General features: G+C 47.8%; 1 protein-coding gene across 15 annotated transcripts in view; it reads right to left on the reverse strand.

Annotated features, from left to right (window-relative positions):
- Positions 1 to 19,461, reverse strand: part of LOC117601225 (latrophilin Cirl) — a 308,948-nt gene that overhangs the window by 165,530 nt on the left and 123,957 nt on the right. The window lies entirely within an intron of this gene.

A 19,461-nucleotide genomic window follows, 5' to 3' on the forward strand; every position in this document is an offset into this window, starting at 1 on the left:
ATGTCATCATCGAAAATGATTAGATATTTATAATTTCAAAAGGTATCAAATAGATATCGACACTTTCATATTTGATGAGCTTGAACCAGTAACAGTATTGCATAAAATAGTAGATTCTTTCAATTTTTAACTACAGTCAGGATCAAAGAATTCCGCGTCTGGAAAGTTCATCGACACTAATAACGAAGCGCGGGTGTCGTCGACCGCATCAACGCGATGACGTTTCGCTTCGTTGCTTCCCTCTCGCGACTAGTCCAATTAATTAGACGCCTGTTCCTTAGGCGTTTGCCAGAAAACAATCTTCCGAGAGGACTTACTCGAGCCTGTTGCGCTGACGAGGCGAGGAAGCGACCTTATTAATATATATCGTTGTCAGCGGGAGACTCTTGATATCGCAGGGCTCCAAGAAAACGACAATTCCGTCTGGCGTATTGTGACAGGACTGAAAAACCGGCCGGTTTTTAACCGCGACGCGGTTATTCTTCTTTTCTACCAACAGTGTAATCCGTTGGTGAATAAAGAACTTGATGTCTCGGATAAATAATTCATTTTTCGTCTTTTTCTCCGGAAGGTAGTACCGACTTTAGAATCCAGTCACACAGAAAGAAACCCGTCATTACAGCGGCAAAGGGATAGCCGTAAATTATTCAAATAATAATGCAGCCTCGCTTTAAGTAGCTAATCTTGTAAAATATCGAAGTTCCTCTATTGCCGCTTTATGTAATTGATGGTTTTCCTCGGGGCGTTTAAATGGCTGACGTGTTGCGAGCCGATCTTTCATTAGCGAAATTACCTACCACCTTCGACGATCATTGTCGTTTCATTTTGATTTAAAAAGATTCTTGGAAACTTCCGGGGAATAGTTTACGTTAAGAGATTCTTTCCATCGGTTCTTAGCATTAAAATCAGAATTTGATAAAAAGAATTCAGTACCTACAGAAAATTTCACACGGTTCTTCCTCGAGTTTTCTTTCATTTCCTCGTCATTTCATGCTACCATGTTCGCATTCATTCTTTTAATTGCTTTCTTAAAAAATCTAATTGTTGAGGAAGCATTTGATTATACAAGAGGACCTCGATTATCCAGCTTACCCGGAAGACAAATTGAATAAATCAAGAGTAAAAGAAGTAATTATATAGTCCTTCAGGTAGCAAGAATGAAGGTGTAATTATATTCAAGTCGCATCCTGTTATTTTTATATCATTCATCGTCTATTTGAAATCTCAACAGCGAGGTTGGAAAAAATCCCGTCGATTCTATATCAAAACGAACATTATTTTCCACGATCTGATGCCAACGTCGGCTTGCATCGAGGGGTCCAAATTCCCATTTCCTAGTCGCTTCTCCCTCGCCATGAAGAATATTCGGAAGCGATCAGACGTTCCATTTCCATCGATCACCGCCTCGACTCGACACCCAATCGCATCCCCCGACGAATAAATCTCTAATCTAGCGCGCTCGAAATAATTCCGCGAGTAATACCGTCGCGTCGCGTCGCATCGCATCGGAAGGATTGTGAACGGCGAGGCTCGATGCGACGCGACGCGGATTCAAACGCACCAGAAACGACGAGGAGGATGCATCGACGAGGTGAGCGGACCTGATGGAAGTTTACAGCTGTTTGCGTCGGATATCGATGCAATAAAAAGCAACGGGAAATTCTGATAAGATAGAAGGAGAGCGACGCTATCGATGTTCGAACAGGCAGAGAGAGGAAGACGGGAAAGAAATTTTCCTTTAAATTTCAACGCGACGCGAGGAAGTATGCCTAGGAGACGGGGGTGTCCTCCACCCATCGACGGAATAAGTAGATCGAGATTCGAAGCGCGCCTTTGCTGACGCTACTCGGCTCGATGCCGTTGGAACGCAATAGAATCCCTTCCGCCAACAGGATCCTCGAGGATACCACGATATCACGGCTAAACGAAGCGTTTTCCGACTGATTTATCCACTAGCTGCTACCCTTCTCCTCCTCCTACTTCGATTTCTGCTTACTTTCTTCTTATTTCAAGGCTTGCGCCTTCTCATCCCCGAAATCCTCGAAATCAAAGCTCGCGATATACCCTCCTATCCCTCGCATTATGATTTACATTTAGACATCAGAGGAAGGGTTAAGAATGAAGGATATTTAAATATCTTTTTTTTTTTGGTATGTTGATCCAGACTGATTGCACTTGTCGCGAAGACGTTAAAGGGTATTTCACGTCGAGCTGCATCGTGGTCGTTTAAAAGGGAACGTTCACCGTTGATTTACGAGCCGAATGAATATTCTTCTGCGATCTCTCCTGGAGGACAATAAAACTGTCATGCTCAGGCTTCCTAAATATCGCGATATTACGGCCAAGGGGATAACCGTCCGACGACTGATTTATTATCCTACCAGCTAGGCCCTTATGTAATTTCCAGGGATCGAAGGACAAGGATGCGGTGGGTACATGAAACGAGAAATTCTCCTAAGAAAATCCGTGGATGCCGAGATTCTCGAGAATTGTATTGCGGAAAAATATCAAGAGTCTGCTGTACGACGCGTTAGAACAAAAGAATAATTACAAACGATTGCTTTTAGCTAGGAAAGGAAAAAAGAAACACAGGAGAGTAAAGGAAAAGAGAGCAAAATTATAACGAGTTCGCAAAGAAGTAACGAGATGTCTAGACCACTTAACGGGAGCGGAGGAAAGAAAGGCAACCGGGGAGGAAAAACAAACGAAAAGTCATCACTCCCGAACGCTGACTCGATGCTCTTGTTGCTGGAACTCCGGTGGCGCGGGTACACGGCGCGCAACTAATTAGTACCCTCCGGTGATATTACACGCGTCGATACAGTTGTTCAGCCGCGCCAAGCAAGCCGGTGCAAGCAAGCAAGAATTTTCCAGGGCGTAAGCCACGCTGGGAGCCAGCCCTCGCGGCTGGGGTGGATTTTATCAGAAACATCGGATAGAGCGAGAGAACCCTTTGAAGGGGTTCGAAACTCACCCTTTACTCGTGGTACACGCTTGTGTACGTATATACACATCAGCGGGTCCTTCGTTTTCCCCGGTAGCGAAATCTCGACCTCCCGGTGTGGAAGAGCGCACCACCGAACGACCCCTTTTCTCTCTTTCTCCTTCGCTCTACCGATTTCCCGCTCTCCATTCACGAGAAATTCATCAACCCTCTTCAACGGCGATTGCCAGCGTCGCGGTCGGTATGCACGGACCGGCGCCGAGGAAATATTTCGCGTAAACGTATTCCTCTTGCGTACTTATACATATTTGCAGCTTTGCTTTTATACTGTATTAATTCGGACGGTATGCTCGCCGCCTCGCTACGTGGCCAAATATACACGTTTCATCTGTTATAAATATATATGCATACAGGGTGTTTCGTGACTTTTGTCTAACGTAGCAATTGTTTCATCCAGCTCGACCATAACTCTTTCCCTTCCTGTTCCCTGGAACGTTTCAACCTACGTCAAACACACATCCTATGCTTCTACTGTTTACAAGCGTGTGGAAAGAACGATAGTAATTTTTACGTTTGCGTAAACGAATAACATACCCATTTCAAGAAAATTTTCCAGCATACGGATAAATTTCCTCCCGACCCTCAACTACGAGATGAAATAACAAACGTCTTGGTGGGTCTCGATTAATCGCTAGATTTTCTCTACAGCATGTACCAGCAGAGAATGACATGCATTCCCGTGCAATCACAGTCAAAGTACCCGAGATAGCCTTCCGCATTTTCGTGTAGTCATTCCACGAGGGACGTCCCGTACGCGCATCTAATTACGAAAACGATGACCAAGCTGTTCCCAGTCGAAGTACCAATTAATTCCGCCTATTCTTCCAGAGAAAAGAAACTGCCGACTCGATCGCGGCGTGAGGTACATCGCACCCTCTATACCTGTCACGGTCGGAACGAGCTAAGTGAGAACCGGATGACGACGCGTTACGCCGCTAATAGAGAATGGTGTGCGCGTCGTCGACGTCGGCGAAGGTATGCAGCGAGTCAACTATTAGCCTCATCCCGTTATGGAATCGCGTACACGCACACGCAGACACGCTCCGTGGCAAATTAGCCCGTGGTTCGTCTAGGTAACAGCACGCATTAGGAAGATGTGCTAGGCTCCAAGGAGTCTGGTACGTAAACGCATACACACAGGACCGACGTTGTCGCACGCACTCGCTTTTATTCATTGGATAGATAACTAGCCACGCGGTCGCGTATATTATTCGAACATGCAAACGCGAGCCTGTGTGCATTACAGGCATGCGTGTACGCGATGCCGTAGCCGTGGTAGGTGAGCTAAGTACAGGGAACGGGTGCACGCTCGACGCGGTACGCTCGTGAAACACGAACTCGCGATCCCGTATCGCGTGTAACGTCGTAATAAGGGATGTTATTACTTCTATTGCGTTTCCCGCTTCCACGGATAAGTTCTTGCGCGCCAACGGCGGCGTGCAGGGGGGACCACCCTCTCGTACGTGTACCAGCGTGTGCGCCACGGCGAAAGCACGATTCCTCGCCGCTTGCGCTAGCGCGACTGCATGTGCATGTGCATCGTACCGCTCGTCAGCTCTGCTCGTTACTCCATAACTCACTTTGCCCGCGTACACGCCGCGCAAACAAGCGAACCAGCTACGGCAATCGTTGCTGTGTCTCCATTGATCTTTCTTTCCCCGCTAGATACGGATGATAATGTGTAATTGGACTTTGTCTCGTTCGCCGATAACGCGGCTTGGATATTGAATTCGAGAGGTGCATCGTATAACGCACTACGCGACATTGGTCTATTCGTTTTAAATAAGTGTTTCGCTTTTCTGGTGTAATTCCATGTACAGATGCAATCTCTTGTTACCGGTTAATGAATCTATTAAAATGTAGTATTTGTTGGTCACTTTCAACTCTGTACAATATCGTGCTGAATAACATTGTACTTCGAGAATCATCGTTTTGCAGACAAGTTCACCTGACAAATGCTTTACAGCCTCATTTGACACGATCGAAAGGAATGTACAGAGTCAGCGTTTCAAACGTCGCGTTATTAAATCGATCCTTTCCCTTTTGCGCATCTCGCTGACAAACATTAAGAGAAAACCGCAGATCATCTGCCGTAGCCAATGAAACGGTGCCTGTTCTTCGCGAAGGAACTTAGACACGTTCCTAGGAAAAGGATCGCTATCGGCTGGCAACATCTGGACACACGTGTGCTTTTTACGACTCCGAACGCGACACGTCCGACTTCATCTTTTTTACATATCACGCCCGTACTCCCGATAGGATCGCATAATTTTTTTTCCCTTGCAAGGTCGCATGAATATTTTACAAAGTGACTTTCTTTGCCGACCGCGATAAGTGGGCGAAACGGTTTCCCTCTCATGCGAATCACGAACAGAGCTTTCAGACGAAACGCGTGCAATTTTGCCTCTCGTATGAAACTCGAGAGCTCGTGTCACCGAGCGATATACCTTCCACATGCCAGCCATGATTTCTTCGTACGACAAGGGAGATACTTGTACCTCGAGCAAAATCATTTCCTAGAATCTCAATCGTACACCTTTAGAAGAAGCTTGATCGAATAATAGAGACAATTGCAAGAATAATTATATATTTAAAACGAGCTCGTATAAAATTTCCTAAGAACCTTTTAAACGCGTCGAAAAAACTCACGATCCACCACAATGTGGATTGGGCGAATTAATTTCCCGGTTAACTGGTGTTTGGCTGTGAAAAGTTAATTACCAATCGATACGAAGGTATTAGCCACGTCGTTGATTGCCTGGCTTGGATAGGATCGTCCTAGAAAAACAGCCCCGTCTCGCGCACAGTGATTTTTCCGAGCGGACTCGACCGCTGCGGTATCGATTGTCGCGTGCTTAGTCCGGGCTTAACAACGAAAACTCGGTAAGTCGAGAACCAGGTCATGGGAAAGCCAGATGGCGAGCTTTAATGCCCACACGTCCCTCGTGTGTCTCTTTTTCTTCCTCGCCCTGATTCGCTCTTTCTCTGCTGGTATCCCTACACACAGGTTCATGTGTGTACCCGGTGCACATACGCGAGAACAGGAAGTGTGTACGAGGGTCGGTGGTCAGCAGGAGGGTGGAGCGTGGTCTTGAGTGACGCGTAACATGACTTAAGGATGTAGACACAAGGACAAACGCGCGTGCTGTGCATGGGCTTAGTGTGTGCGTAGGAAAGTCGTGACCACCTGGATGACGCATTATTCGTGTCAGAAAGCTATGCGTAAGCGTTTATAAGACGGTAAGAGCGTGAACGAGCATCGAGGAAGAAGGTGCCTACACGCATACACGTACACGATCAGCGCGTACGTGGAACAAGCTAAACACGAATCGAGCAGAAGTTGCGGGAGTAGGTGGAAAAGGGTTCCTCTAAGGTCCTGGTAACGGGCAACGCGGTCGCGACTGCGTTGCGGCGTTAGCACAGTTACACGGAGCTTACAGCAAATATACGATTACCACGGGCGTAACCGAGCTTGTTAATTGTCCCGGCGGGAATTCGAATTCCCTCGGTCAGAAGCTAGCACTCCGCTTGCCGGTGATTACCGTTGCGGAAACTCTCGGAGTTCGTTTCTCTGCACTACATCTCGGACCGGTGTGTATCTCGTGTATATCGGAGATTCTCCGCCTTGCTCGGTGGTCGAGAAACGAACCAGAACAAGGTGGATACTTTTCGAAGAGAAAAAGGAGCGGATAAGATTTCCAGCGGAATTCAGGATAGCCGAAAGTTTCGTGCAACGAAATCCTGACGCTCGAATGATACCAGCGGCACGGGGTCGTTATCAGGAAACGATACACTGCAACTGGACCGATAAAATAAATCGCAAGGGTCGTTCGTTCCCCTCCGTGGGGGGATGCTCGTGAAACTCGCAGGAGGCAGCAATTTTTCAGAGGGGGGTACTTTCGATGCCACGGTCCACGGGGGGGCGCCCTATTCACGAGGGTGGTCGTACGAGTCGTACGTTAGAGTTCGCTAAGTCGTTTATACTCGATACGAGGGGGAGAAGAACTATTCTTTGTCGGCCGTTGGCTTCCTCGCGAAGAATAGGAACGATTTCGGTGGTGCACGTGTACACAAAGAGAAGAAGAGACGATCCGTGCACCACGGATAAAACCACACCCTTTCGCTCAAACTGTGGCGGTGCAATTGCGGTCAGACCAGTTTCTCCCTTAGCGATCATCCGCGCAATTTGAAGCTAATGGTCGCACAGTGAATTTTGTCTCCAAGTAGAATCCTCATCCCCGAGGAGAAGAGACAAGGAGTTCACGTCCGAAACGGTTCGAAAATAGCGGAACGTGTGCGACACAGTGGAGTATCTTCAATTTCGACTCCAGCTGGCAAGCACCCTTGCTTTTGTAACCCGTGAACGATCGTTCGCGACAGAGTAGCGCCGATAACGGATATCTTGGAATGGCTGGGACGTAACTCTTTCCTCGATTTCCCTGAATCAGCTGAAAACACCGTTTCCGTCCATATTTTAACCCCTTATCTTTATGGAGAATCCTTTCGAAAGTAGCCGCAAAACGCGGGTAAATAATTCTCGACGATGGTTCGCACACGTCCCGTCGAGTTTTACAGCTAATTCCGTCCATTCGTCCTGCCGCGAATCCCGTTTCACTAGTAACAGGGGCTGCGTGCGGGTGAAACGTCGAAAAATGAGCCTCGGTAACGATCGTCGAACCCATTGGCGCGTACTTAACGGCGAGTATAAAGTTTATGAGCTAGTGGCGCAAACCGATCGATCCTCTCCGCGGCTGTAATCGAATCGGAGCGAGCGTAAAATCCGAGCTAGCCGCAGCAGCAGCTTGAAACAGACCGAGTAACGGAACCTCTGCTATTATACCTTGCAATCTCCTTTCAGGCTTTTCCACGGATACGTTTGCGCTCACGGTACCGTTCCCAGGGGTAACATTGTCTAGATTACCGAGTGGAGTTAGCTAACCTCCCGGAGAAGTTCCCCAAGCAGGCGAGAGGACATTGTAATTATGTATTCTCGTTGCTCGCATCTGGGACCCTTGGCGGCCAACCTACGTCCCTGGGCGTGTACACCGGGTACTTCTGCTGCCGGTTTCCGTGTAGAGGAGCGTGTTAGTCTTTCCGACATCCCCTTTTGCGATGCCAAGCATCTCCACCCCCCCGAACGACCGGCAAGCCCCAGTCCCTTTTTCTCGCCCTCGGTAACACCTTTCCTTTCGTTGTCTCCTTTCAGCCGCCAACTTTTCCTTTCTCCTTTCTCCGTGTCTCCAAGGACCTGTCCCTACTGGTCTCATCTTTCAGAACTCTCTGTCTCTCCCCTTAGCGAAAGACCCCGATGACTAGAAGATTCGGCTGATTAAGTGGCTCAGACACCCTCGTTTTTCTAGCTGATGTAATTTAATCCGATTCCCCGTGTCCTCTTTCTCGCTAATCGTTACCGATGGTTGAATATTCCTTCGGACAGCCTACCAGTCTCGTGCTGATTTTGACTGATTTTTAAAATAAGCTGGAAATGTCTGGGCACCCCGAAAATCATGACCTCTCGAGAACAAAGGCACGCGCAGTCTTTTTGTATCTGTAGTCACTGCTGCACGCTTATCTCGTGCACCGTACGTCAAGTGCAGCCCTGTCGGTGCTGGTTTTCTCTCCATTTTTCCTATTCGCTTTTTGCCCGCTGACCCGGTGTACCTGTCCAACCGTTGGTTATCCACTGACTTTTTCTCTTCTTCTTCCACATCCCCTTTTCCACCTGCTGCTCTCGTTCGCCCCCGATTTTTTCCTTCTTTTGCATCCGAATTCTGTCTCTTTAACCGGGACCCTGTATGCGACGTGCTTCGAAGCGGACACTGATGCCCGACGGTGGATGGATAGGTTGTAAAATATTCCAAAGTGGACGAATTTGGTCGTACGTGCTCAATTTGCTTCGATAACGCGACGGAAACACGCTTCTGGATGGGAATCCTCGGTTAAACACGCGTCCCCTGTTTTCGAAGTTGAAGGGAAAACATCGTGAGGAGAATTCCAACAGAGATTGATACTATTTCGTTCATTTAAAGGGAAAGGAACGTTTATGGAACTATCGACTACGGTTCCAGCCAGTGAACTGAAATATAATAACGCGTCGATAGGGGTAACGCGGGGATGAAGAAGAGCGATCGTTCGATCGATCTACCGGCTCCGTCGTCGAGGAAACAAGTATCGCCTCGTAAAACGGGGCTTATCCGCAAAATTCTAATATTTATTCATACCCAGGTTGGCGTGGAGCGCCGGTGGCGTCGGCGGTGGTGGTCGACCGGGCGGAAAAGCGTTCTCGAAATCCCCGGAGGGACGAAAAGTGGATGGCGGGATTACCCTTTTCTATAAGGCACTGCCAGCCAAGCTGATGCGTATATATGTATGTGCCTTTATACATAGAGATATAGATATAGGGTGGTTTGACTGCAGGGAACAGGTAACGTGTAGTCAGCAAGAAGAAACGTAGAACGAGTACGAGGGAAGAGGAAGCGGTGAAAGAAGAAACAGAGTAGAACACAAGAAGAAAGTGAAGAGGAAACGGAAGAGCCGTTGAAGAGCAATCCTGAGAGGTTGAAGAAGAATGGGGAGAAAAAAGACCCATAGTCGTGTTGCTCTCTTTTTTGGCGTATACGAGACGCGCTTGCTAAGTGGCTTGCTGTTCGAGGTCTATCGAAAACACCGGAAGTTCAGGTTCAGAGTTTCTCTTTTATCTCCCAGAGTTCGTTTTTACCTGACTCTTGCACAATTTTAGTACGTTCGTGAAGTAAGAAAATATTATTTAAAGAGAAGAGATCGGATACCTTCGTTCAATTTATTAAAACTCGTGATGCCACTAATGTCACGATCTACTATCACGTGAAAACGTACCCTTAGTCTCTTCACCACCCATTGCTTGATCAAACGTCAGCCCTTCCCACTCCCAATTCTATCCTCTCCCTTATTCATCTTTCTCCTCCGGCTTCAGAGTCAGCAGATCCGAACGCAACCCCCTTGTATCCACGTAATAAACTTCCATCGGGTTCGGGTCCATCGTCCCCCATCGGTGGGCTCGCTTCCTCCTTCCGACGACACCGTCGCCATAAAAGGCTGTCGGAGGCGGCCGATTCCTTTGTCACCCTCCATCAAGTGCGCGGAGAATAAGAACACGGTGAGCGGAGGAGAGGGAGGAAGGTGGAGAGGCCTCGCGAGACCGTTTCCAAGCTGGAGAGCCGAAATTGCTCGACTTCCTGCGCCGCAAACCCTGTCGCTCTTTCGTTTTCATGAATTTCGTCGACGTCTGCTCGGAATTATAATCAGCGGTAGCGGCGCTTTATCACGGTTTACCCGTGGCCAGGAGTTAATCATTCCGAACCCCCAAATCTACAGAGGCCCATGAAACCCCCGTAACAAAGAAGATTTCTTGCCCTCGATGCGGCTTAGCCTTCGAGAGGATTGAGTTACTGGATGTTCCTCGGTTATAGGTCTCTTCGGGTGCATCTTTCCTAAAGACTCGTCCCAATTTCACCCACCGGTAAGAAAGAATGAAAGGAAGCTCCTTTTTGATTTTCCTCAGGGCATCCTGGGCAAAGTGTCGAGAAAGGAAAACAAAGAATAGGATGTATAGAGCGCATTGTTCGGACAAGAAGTACGTTCTACCTGGTCGATGGATATAATCGAGGTAAGGGAACGCGGGAAGAGAAGCCATCGAATATTGTGGAGGGAAACCTATACTGTAACGAAAATTGCTCAAAGGTCTGCTTGGAAGGGATGAAATAACACACCTCGCTGGCTGTGTGTCAGCAGCGTAAACGCATCGCGCGAGAAACTCATCGCCAAATTTTTTCTTCACCCTGTCTTCACCTCGTCTTTCTCCATGGGACACGTTTTCCCCGTCTATTCTCGCTTCAAGATTATTCCGGATAACGATTTTCTTCGTCGAGTAGAGGGGCAAAAAGAAGGGGATCCAAGGAGAAGATCCTCGAATTAAACGACGTTCGAAACATCCTCGTCAGGATGGGTCCGAAATCGCTTTCCAGCCCATTGCACCGTCGTTCGAGCGGCTTCTGAAAGAGCTCGCTTTTAATTGGGCGGAAGGGACTGATAAGAGAGGGTGCCTGTCTCATTATCAGTGGCACGCACGAGCGGAATCCTCTCGTCCGTTGTCGGTCAGAAAAATATTCCTACTCGGAACAATGTCCGTAGCTCCACAACGGAAGAATAAAGAACAAAGCGAAAGGGAAATAGAAAAAAGGAACGACAGAGGGGGCCGGGGATGAAAATCATGGGCGAGGTGCAACCGATGCTCACCTTTTTCCGTCCCTATCAAGCATTTTCCTCACCCGTTGTCCCGTGATTTCTCTCTCGCGCACGCTGTGGCCAACTTTTAATTAAACGTCGATAGGAATAAAAAATACGCGTCCCGGTCGCCCGGTTATATTTCAACCCTCCGGTCCGCGCGCTCGACCCCGGAATGATGAATGCCTTTCCAGCTGATATATACATCGCCGGTCGTAGGTCGATCGAGGTAGGTATCGACGCGGCCAGAATACGGTTGCCGGCTGCTTCTTCGTTATCGTCGAAAAATTTGGCAGGCTGACACCTCGGTCTGATTAACTATTAAAGTCAATTTGCGCTCGAGAAGCGGTGCCTTTCAGTAACGTCCTCGTGATGTCCCGAGAGAGATCTCCCTGGTAAGACCTCCGCCATCGTCGCCGGACATTTATGATGAATTGGAAATCGATCAGTCCCCGGTGGTAAATTAATCTACGGGATAATCGAGCTGGATCTTTCATAAATCATCGCTCGTCGAGCGGAAAGGCTGTGTCCTAATTCGAGCCGTCGATGGGAATACGGTTGGCTTGGCTTTGCACACCCACCGATGCGATCTTCCTCGACCAATCGAAGCGCGTGACTCTCGAGGAGTTTCGCGGATTAAGCTTCCCGTTTGTCGAGTTAATTGCAATCCAGTCGATCGCCGCCACTTTATTCCCTAGCGTCCAACCCGTCGCCATTTTCAGGTGCAACGCGATTAAAAACCCCGACTGATTTTAACCTGGCAACGGGAAGAAAAGGAGACGGACAACGGCGAGTAAGCAGCACCGTACCAGCGTCTTTTCGTCTCGTCGAAGGGTAGAGGGAGGAGTGCACGGTGAGAAACGACAGGGGCAAAATAAAACGTCGCTCTACGCGACGCCTTTTTTTGCGACGGCACAGCCGCCACTTCAATCTGACCTGTACAGCCCTTCGCGAGAGCTTTGCGCGCCCTTTCTTAAGCATCGACCGCCCTTTGTCGCGCGACGAGCGCCCTTAAACGAGGTCAATTGTTCGAAAAGTAGCTGGGGCCCGAGCTACACCACGCTTTTTTTTTTCCCTCCTTTTTACCCTACCACTACCTTCTTCTACCTTCCTCGCCTTCGCCTCTAATTGCGAATTATTGACGGTTCGTTGAAGGTGGATTATAAATATTTTCCATCGACCTAACTCCACGTATGTACGGTCTTTGGCAACAATCGAAAAGCACGGCGAATAAAATCGTTCGAGTCTCGGTGGTTGGTTATTCTTCTGGTTTCCTTTGCAACGAACGATAACCCGAAGCAAACGACCACGTAATACGTCGGTCCACGCGTGCACGCCTACGGCAAATTATTAATCTCTTGCTCAACCGGGAGCACGAACAAATAGTAAACAATACGCGCGCACAATTAATTTGCTACCGTGGCGACGGTGTGTGTGCCTTTTAATTAAAAAGCTCTCTGGCCTCGTAGAACGGAAGACGCCTAGCAAACAAGCGTTCATTCGTCGGGTTGCCGCGCGTTGCCACAGCGTTCTCGCAAACCTGCTATAGCGACCACGCTCGCGTTCTAATTAAAAAAAATTGAATTCGTCGTTATTATTAGTATTGTTACCCCGCGAGCACACCAGCTGCCCTATTTCTCTCTCCTTTTTTCTTCAGCGTTAAAAATCACGAAAGCCGAGAGAGCCGCGAACAGCAACTCGACGCGACGACGGATCTTCCTGTCGCCGTCCGCGCACCTGCTTCAATTCGGCACCGTCGCTCTATTTTACGTTCTTCTTTTTCCTTCCTCCACCCTTTCATACGCGCGTCCCCATTCAAACTCCAACCTATACCCCGTGTCGGTCCCACCTCTGAATCCGCGAATTTATTTTTATTCGTCAGTTTACCTTTTTATTCCATTAACGCTGGCCCCGTCGCAGTTCACGCGCTTACATCCTCCGACGCGAGACCGACCTTTTCCTTCCTTTTTATCCTATTCTTTTCTACCTTCCTCAGAAACACCTTTGTTCTATTCCCTCCGATTCTTTCGTCCTTCTCCTTCTTCTCACCTTTCCTCCAGAACCGTCTAATGAATCGTCCACCCCCTCGCGGTCATCTTTCCTCATCGGTATTACGAATTTATACAACGTCCAACAGTAAAACACCTCTCGCCTTTTCCCGCCTAGGAAGCGCAGGAGGATACGCTCGATTCCGTCGAGCGATGTCGATCGTGCACCTCGCTTTTCTCTCCCTCGAAACGTCCGAACAAATAATCGAATGCGCGACGAGTGCACACTCGAGGGCCACGCCGAGGACCAAATGGCGTTCGTTAGTAAAACCTCGTTCCTGAACCTCCCTGAATCCTCGCCCTCTCACCTCCTGCTGCACCCTGCGTTCAATTATCCACCAGCATTCGGCCCTCGATCGTTCGACCCACGCGTATTCTTTCCCTGCATCGTTTCAGAAATTCTCAGACAAGAAATTTGATTTCAACCATTCCGTCAGAAACTCGTAAATAATTTTCAACGCGCCATGGAACTGTAAATCTTTGAAATAACATTTTCTACGCTTCTAATCCCCCCTCGGGTCTACGAATTTTCGCGCTAGCAAACGAATACTCGTCGCGTTTCCGCCGCACGACAAAGCGAACTGACGCGTCGAGCCGCGGAGTTTTAAACGAATTAGCCTCGCGCACGGAACTCGTAACAGGAAAGTACAATTAATATGTTGCGCGAGCCGGTGCACGCGGAAATTCACGAGTCAGTAGAACGCGACAAAGAGAAAAGAAACGCAGGACAAAAGGTCCTTTTGTCTGACGCCCGCGCTCGTCCTTTGACCAGCCTCTGCAATCTCGTTCCGTAAAACGGATTACGCGTTCGGCTTCGGCAAACAACTTTTCGCTGCGACACTTTCCGCCGTTGCGGATCATCCTTTTCTCTATTCGTTCGGTTTACAGATGAATACACATCGCTTCGAGTTGTATGCAAATACGTCCGCGCAATTAAGTGATGCTTTATAGCGATGAGCATGAAAATGATGAAAATGGTTTTTTAATTCTATTCGAGCTCATTTCTATGTTTTTGCCATATGATATTCGCGGGTAACAAAATAAAACAGATAAACGAAATACCAACCGTAATTAACTGCATTTGATCAGAGGTTCGGTGTTTCGTTACACTAGAGCACGGACGCTTTTAATTACACCAAGTTCTCCTCTATTTAATTGATAACAACAGAGCAGGTGTTGTTTAAACAAATACAATTGTACGGTGAAAATAGAATACAATGGTAATTTAAAGACCACAATTTACACCGATGCATTATACACTCAATCAACAGTATGAATTGCATCGACGTGGTTAATTAAATTTAAAAGTAAATGTTATTCCCATTCGAACAACTGCCACCTCATTTTTTAGCATAAACGTTCGGATAAGATCTCGCCAATGAGTTTCAATTACAACCGATTGTTGATAAACGCGTGTAGATGCAACGTGTGCAATAAAACTATTGGGAATACCCTAATTGCAACAGTTTTATTTACAGCACGATACATCGCGTGAACATGAAACCAGGTTACCATTACTGACTGCAAATGGAGAAGCAAGAAAACCAATTACCACTTTCCTGGCTTACCCGCTAAAAGAAAAAATCCACGATTATTTCAAAGTCCAATTACGAATTCTCGAGTTGATGGCGGTAGAGCGTTAATTAAACACCCCCGAAGACTTTCAGAAATAAAATCACGGATCACCCAAAAATATTGGGGCTGTTTAACTTAAAATTTACTTCGTCAGCGGGTGAATTATCGTCGCGGTTCCTCCTGGTCCATCAACGACCCTTGCATCCGTGGCAGCGCGTGCGCGTTTGGAACGAAAAATAAAAATAAAAAATACGCGACAAGAAATCACAGCTGAAGCGGAGAGAGGGTTGAAGCGTTGGCCGGCGCGCTTGTAATCGGAAAAGAGGGAAGCGGTCGCGACCGAAAACACGGAAGCAGGCTTCAAACGAGCGTCATTTAACAAGCGTCGCTCGGGCGCGTGCAAACCGAAGGCCTGATTTTTCCGGATCTCATTAGCCGCACGAGTGCACGCGCTGCCATTATAATCCCCCGTCGGCGCACAGCCAACGTTGACTGCGCTAATTGCGTTTGAAGTACAAAAAGAAGGAGGACAAATAAAAGGCCGGGAATAGGAGAGGAGAGGAGAGAGAAAGAGAGGAGAAAAAAAACACGAAAAGGGGTACACAACGTGGGTTCCGTTCGCGCCTCGTTTGCAGCGCTCCGTTCGTCGAGCGCACAAAGCTGATTGGCGAGAACTCGCGGCGTATTATCGTGACCCGCTCGCCGATCCGTTGGTTCCGCGGATTTCCGGCTTCTACACGCCTCGACGCTATCTGAAAATATTGTACTTTGTGCTTTGGGACGATGCTGTTATTCGTTTGCCACACTTTATCCGCCTCGCATTCCCCTTTGTAATAGTCGAGTGTACCGTGGGAGAAAATGATGAGGAAGTAAATTGAAAATGTGATACCAATGCTTCCCTTTTTAAGACTTTAGAAACAGATAAGATTGATTGATTAATTATTTTTGATCATAATCTTCACGGTGACGACCAATTTTCCAACCTTCAGACGCTTTTCGATTCAACAATGAAATATCATTTTGTTGGGAAACGCATCATAGATCATGCGAATTTATTGGCTGGTGAATATTTAAGTTCCGGTTGAATTATAACGTGCCGTTGATAATATAAATCGTGCCCCATAATACCCTCCTCGTTCCTACTCGGTATCGACATAATAGGCGGGTTAATAATTTCGCGGGTCGAAGTTCGCGCAAACTACGCTCGCTAATTAATTGTTCGTTTTACGTGCGAGTACGCGATACGGAAAGCTTCCACTTTTCAAGCAGAATTTTCCACCGAAAATTCCACATCGTCGAATGTCCCTCGAACGACGTCAAGTTTTCACGAGTCGATAGACGATTTACCGTGGCAGCCTATTAGAAATTCTGTTGCCTCGACGAAGATCCTCGCCGCAGTTGGTGCTAATTCGAGCTCGATTAAAACGAAATTTCGCGTGCTGCAGTCGAATGAATAATAAAAGAAAAACCGGCTACTTTTAACCGCACGAAGAGCAAACACCCCTTTGACTCGTCAGGCGAAATTTCGACGGATTACCCTCGTTTATATAATCTTTAAACGAATGAGATAGTGTAAAAATGGAAAAAATGAAAGTAATAAGGCGACTTAGTGTCAGGTGAAAACGTATCCTAAGCGTGGAAAGAAACGTGACGAGGCGGAGGAAAGAGGGCGGACGAGAAGTGGAGGAGAAACAGGTTGACGCGAGCGAGGCTGGCTTGAAAAGCGCAAAACACTAGGCGCGGAGGTGCCCGTTGCTTCTCTCGGCATTCCTCTTCCATCCTCTCCTTTGGTACTCGTAGCTGCCGTTCCTCTGTTCCCTCTTTTCACTGCGTCTTCCTGCGCCTCCTCTCTTGTCTTTGTGAAGCGGTAACGCCAGGTTGCCGACCTTCCCTCCAGCTTCTGTCCTCCGTCTTACGCTCTCGTCCTTTGCCTCCCCCTTTACCACCTGCTCGATGCTCGCGCCTCATTCTCGCGGGTCTCGGAATGCACTCGTCGTCGCTCGTCTTTTCTCTTCCCCTCGTTCCAACGATTGTCTCGGTTCCTTGCACACGCACACAGGCCCCCTGGCCGCGTGCACGTCACCGCCACCTCCGCTTGAAAGCCGACGATGGGAAGAAATATTTGCACGTCCAAACGGCCAGTCACTCGATGATGGTATTATTCGGCCCAAAAGAACAACAGCTGGACCGACGCGACGTTCTATCGCTTGTCAACTTCGTTCATTTTTCATAAATAAATAAAATTTATTTTTCATAAATCTGAAACGCAACAAGGTACGCGGATACTATCAGCGATATCGTCGCGTTATAATTTCAGCAACGTTATGAAAACACCTCGGATGTCGTTCCCCGCGGAACGCATACCCCTTTTCTTAGTTCGAGAACGCGCTTGTACATTAATTACACGAAATGAGCCAGGATTTTAGGGGCTTTTACGGCGAGAGCTTCTTGCGGGTCCGAGTCGTTAAGCGGCGCGCGATTTCGTTTCTTTTTATTATATCGGCCATGCTGGCGAACAGAGAGGAATCGTGCCTCTGGGAGGGCGAACGAACGAGGAGTAAGAGAAACAGAGATCGAGAGAGGGCATCCGTTCTGAAAAAGATCACAAATTCAAACGAAGCGACGCGATAACTTTTCCGCGGGACGTTTATTACGCGGTCGTAACATGCGCCGACTAACGGGCCTACCTGCCTGCGCGCCGACTTAATTGCATGGAAACATCGGGATCGCATAATGAAGAGGTCTCCCGAAAAGGTATCGAAGGTGCACCATGTTGTCCCGCGACCATGGGGCCCCATGCCGAAGCGTCGAAACTCGAAGCTTCGCGTGAAATATGCTCGCTCCAAGCTTGTTGCTCGACTTTCTTTCGCAGAGCGAACGCGCGACCGAGAGGAAACAGAGACATCTGTTCCCAGGAAATTGTCTCGAGCCCCCGGGGCTACCGGTGCTGATCGATGGACCGCACATAAATCTAAGCTACAACTTTTATGGTTCTTTAAGGACTGCTTCGCACATCCGCTCCTGGTATTCTGTACCCGCGGTGCTGCATCGTGCATTACCTTATTCGGTCGAGATGAAATGGATCTTGCACTTATCTCACACCCAGTGAGATTTAATCCTTAGATAAATATCAACAACGTTCTCATAAAAAGTAGCAAATTATAATTTGCCGGCTGACATAAGACGAGGGTGTACAGCATAAACGATACGCTAAATTTGTTCGCTTTAACTGAGCATTGTTGCGTGTCGTCCGGCTCAAAGACCTCGTAACCGGTTTTAATTAACATAACAGACATCGCAAGGATAAGGAGGATCGTCGAAGAAGAGAAGCGACCGCATCGAGCTTAAAAATCCCGACCAATTAAAATCGCGAACAGTCGCGCGCCGTTATTGCTCCACCATCCGATCCAGCTAATTTGAATCGTTCTAATGAAGAGGTCTCTCGCGAGCAGCTTGCAGTTTCATCGCGCGCAATGTGTGGTCCGATCGACACGGGGGCGGTCGGGACGCGTGTCAGCGTAATCCTGCGAGAAAGTCGACCGAACCGCCCGATCGTTTGGTCAACGTTTAATTGCAATTTATTACGTGCCTGGGCCGGCAACGAGAACGAGAACGAGAAGTATCAGCTTCTCGATTTCCAGTGGCGATCGAAGACGGGGCCAATTTGGCTGGTCCAGCTTGCATCCAGTCGTCGCGAGAAGAAACGCGAGGAACGCGTACGCTTCGTTCGCCACGCGGCCCTTATTCTTCTCGCCGAACAATGTAACCGGCATTAATTGCGCCAGCATCGGCCGCCTTTAGCCAGCTCCGACTCCGAGGAATTCGCGCAATCCTCTTCCGTGAACCTGCACGATCGCGACCAACCCGCTCCCGTCCGCCTCTATCTCACGATGGAATTACCTCGGCAACGATAACTGCCTAACTGTAATTCAATTACCGCGTTAATTGCGGCTAACTATCGATGGGATACTGCTTATTGCTTCTATACGAGAGTGTGTTTTATCGTTGGTCACGTTTAAGAGCGTTTGTAAACGTGATGATATTAGTCCAAGTTGATTTTCTGGTGTAATTTGCGGGGTTCCTTCATCTGGACAGGGTATCTGAGATCTTGATTCGTTCTGAATAACGAATCATCTATTCACTGCATTAATCATTTGAACTGTATTATAAAACATATTAACGAATCGTGATGGAGAGTAAGTTATAGAAAAAGTTAGTCGAGAATTTCTGAGCGTTTGTTGGAAGAATTTTCTAGCTTTTTCGTGCACCACTGATCAAATGAAACACATCTGTTACGGTACAACGTTACCAGTCCAATCGATATTTCGATCAACTTTAATTATTTTTCTTTGCGTTTGTTGTGCCACTCGTTATTTATCCCGGCTGTATTCTATACCATCCGGTTTCCACTAGTGAACGAAAAAATACCGAAGGTAAAAGAGATGCTTTTGAAGAAAATACAGACAACGAAACTTGCAAAACGTTCCGCCAAAATCGATACAAACGAACCTATCGTTTCATTCCCCTCTCGTTTTTTTTTCATAAAAGAACCATTACAAAAGGTCTTCGAAA

The sequence above is a fragment of the Osmia lignaria genome, chromosome 16 (assembly GCF_051020975.1).
Source record: "Osmia lignaria lignaria isolate PbOS001 chromosome 16, iyOsmLign1, whole genome shotgun sequence".
Lineage (NCBI taxonomy): Eukaryota > Metazoa > Arthropoda > Insecta > Hymenoptera > Megachilidae > Osmia > Osmia lignaria.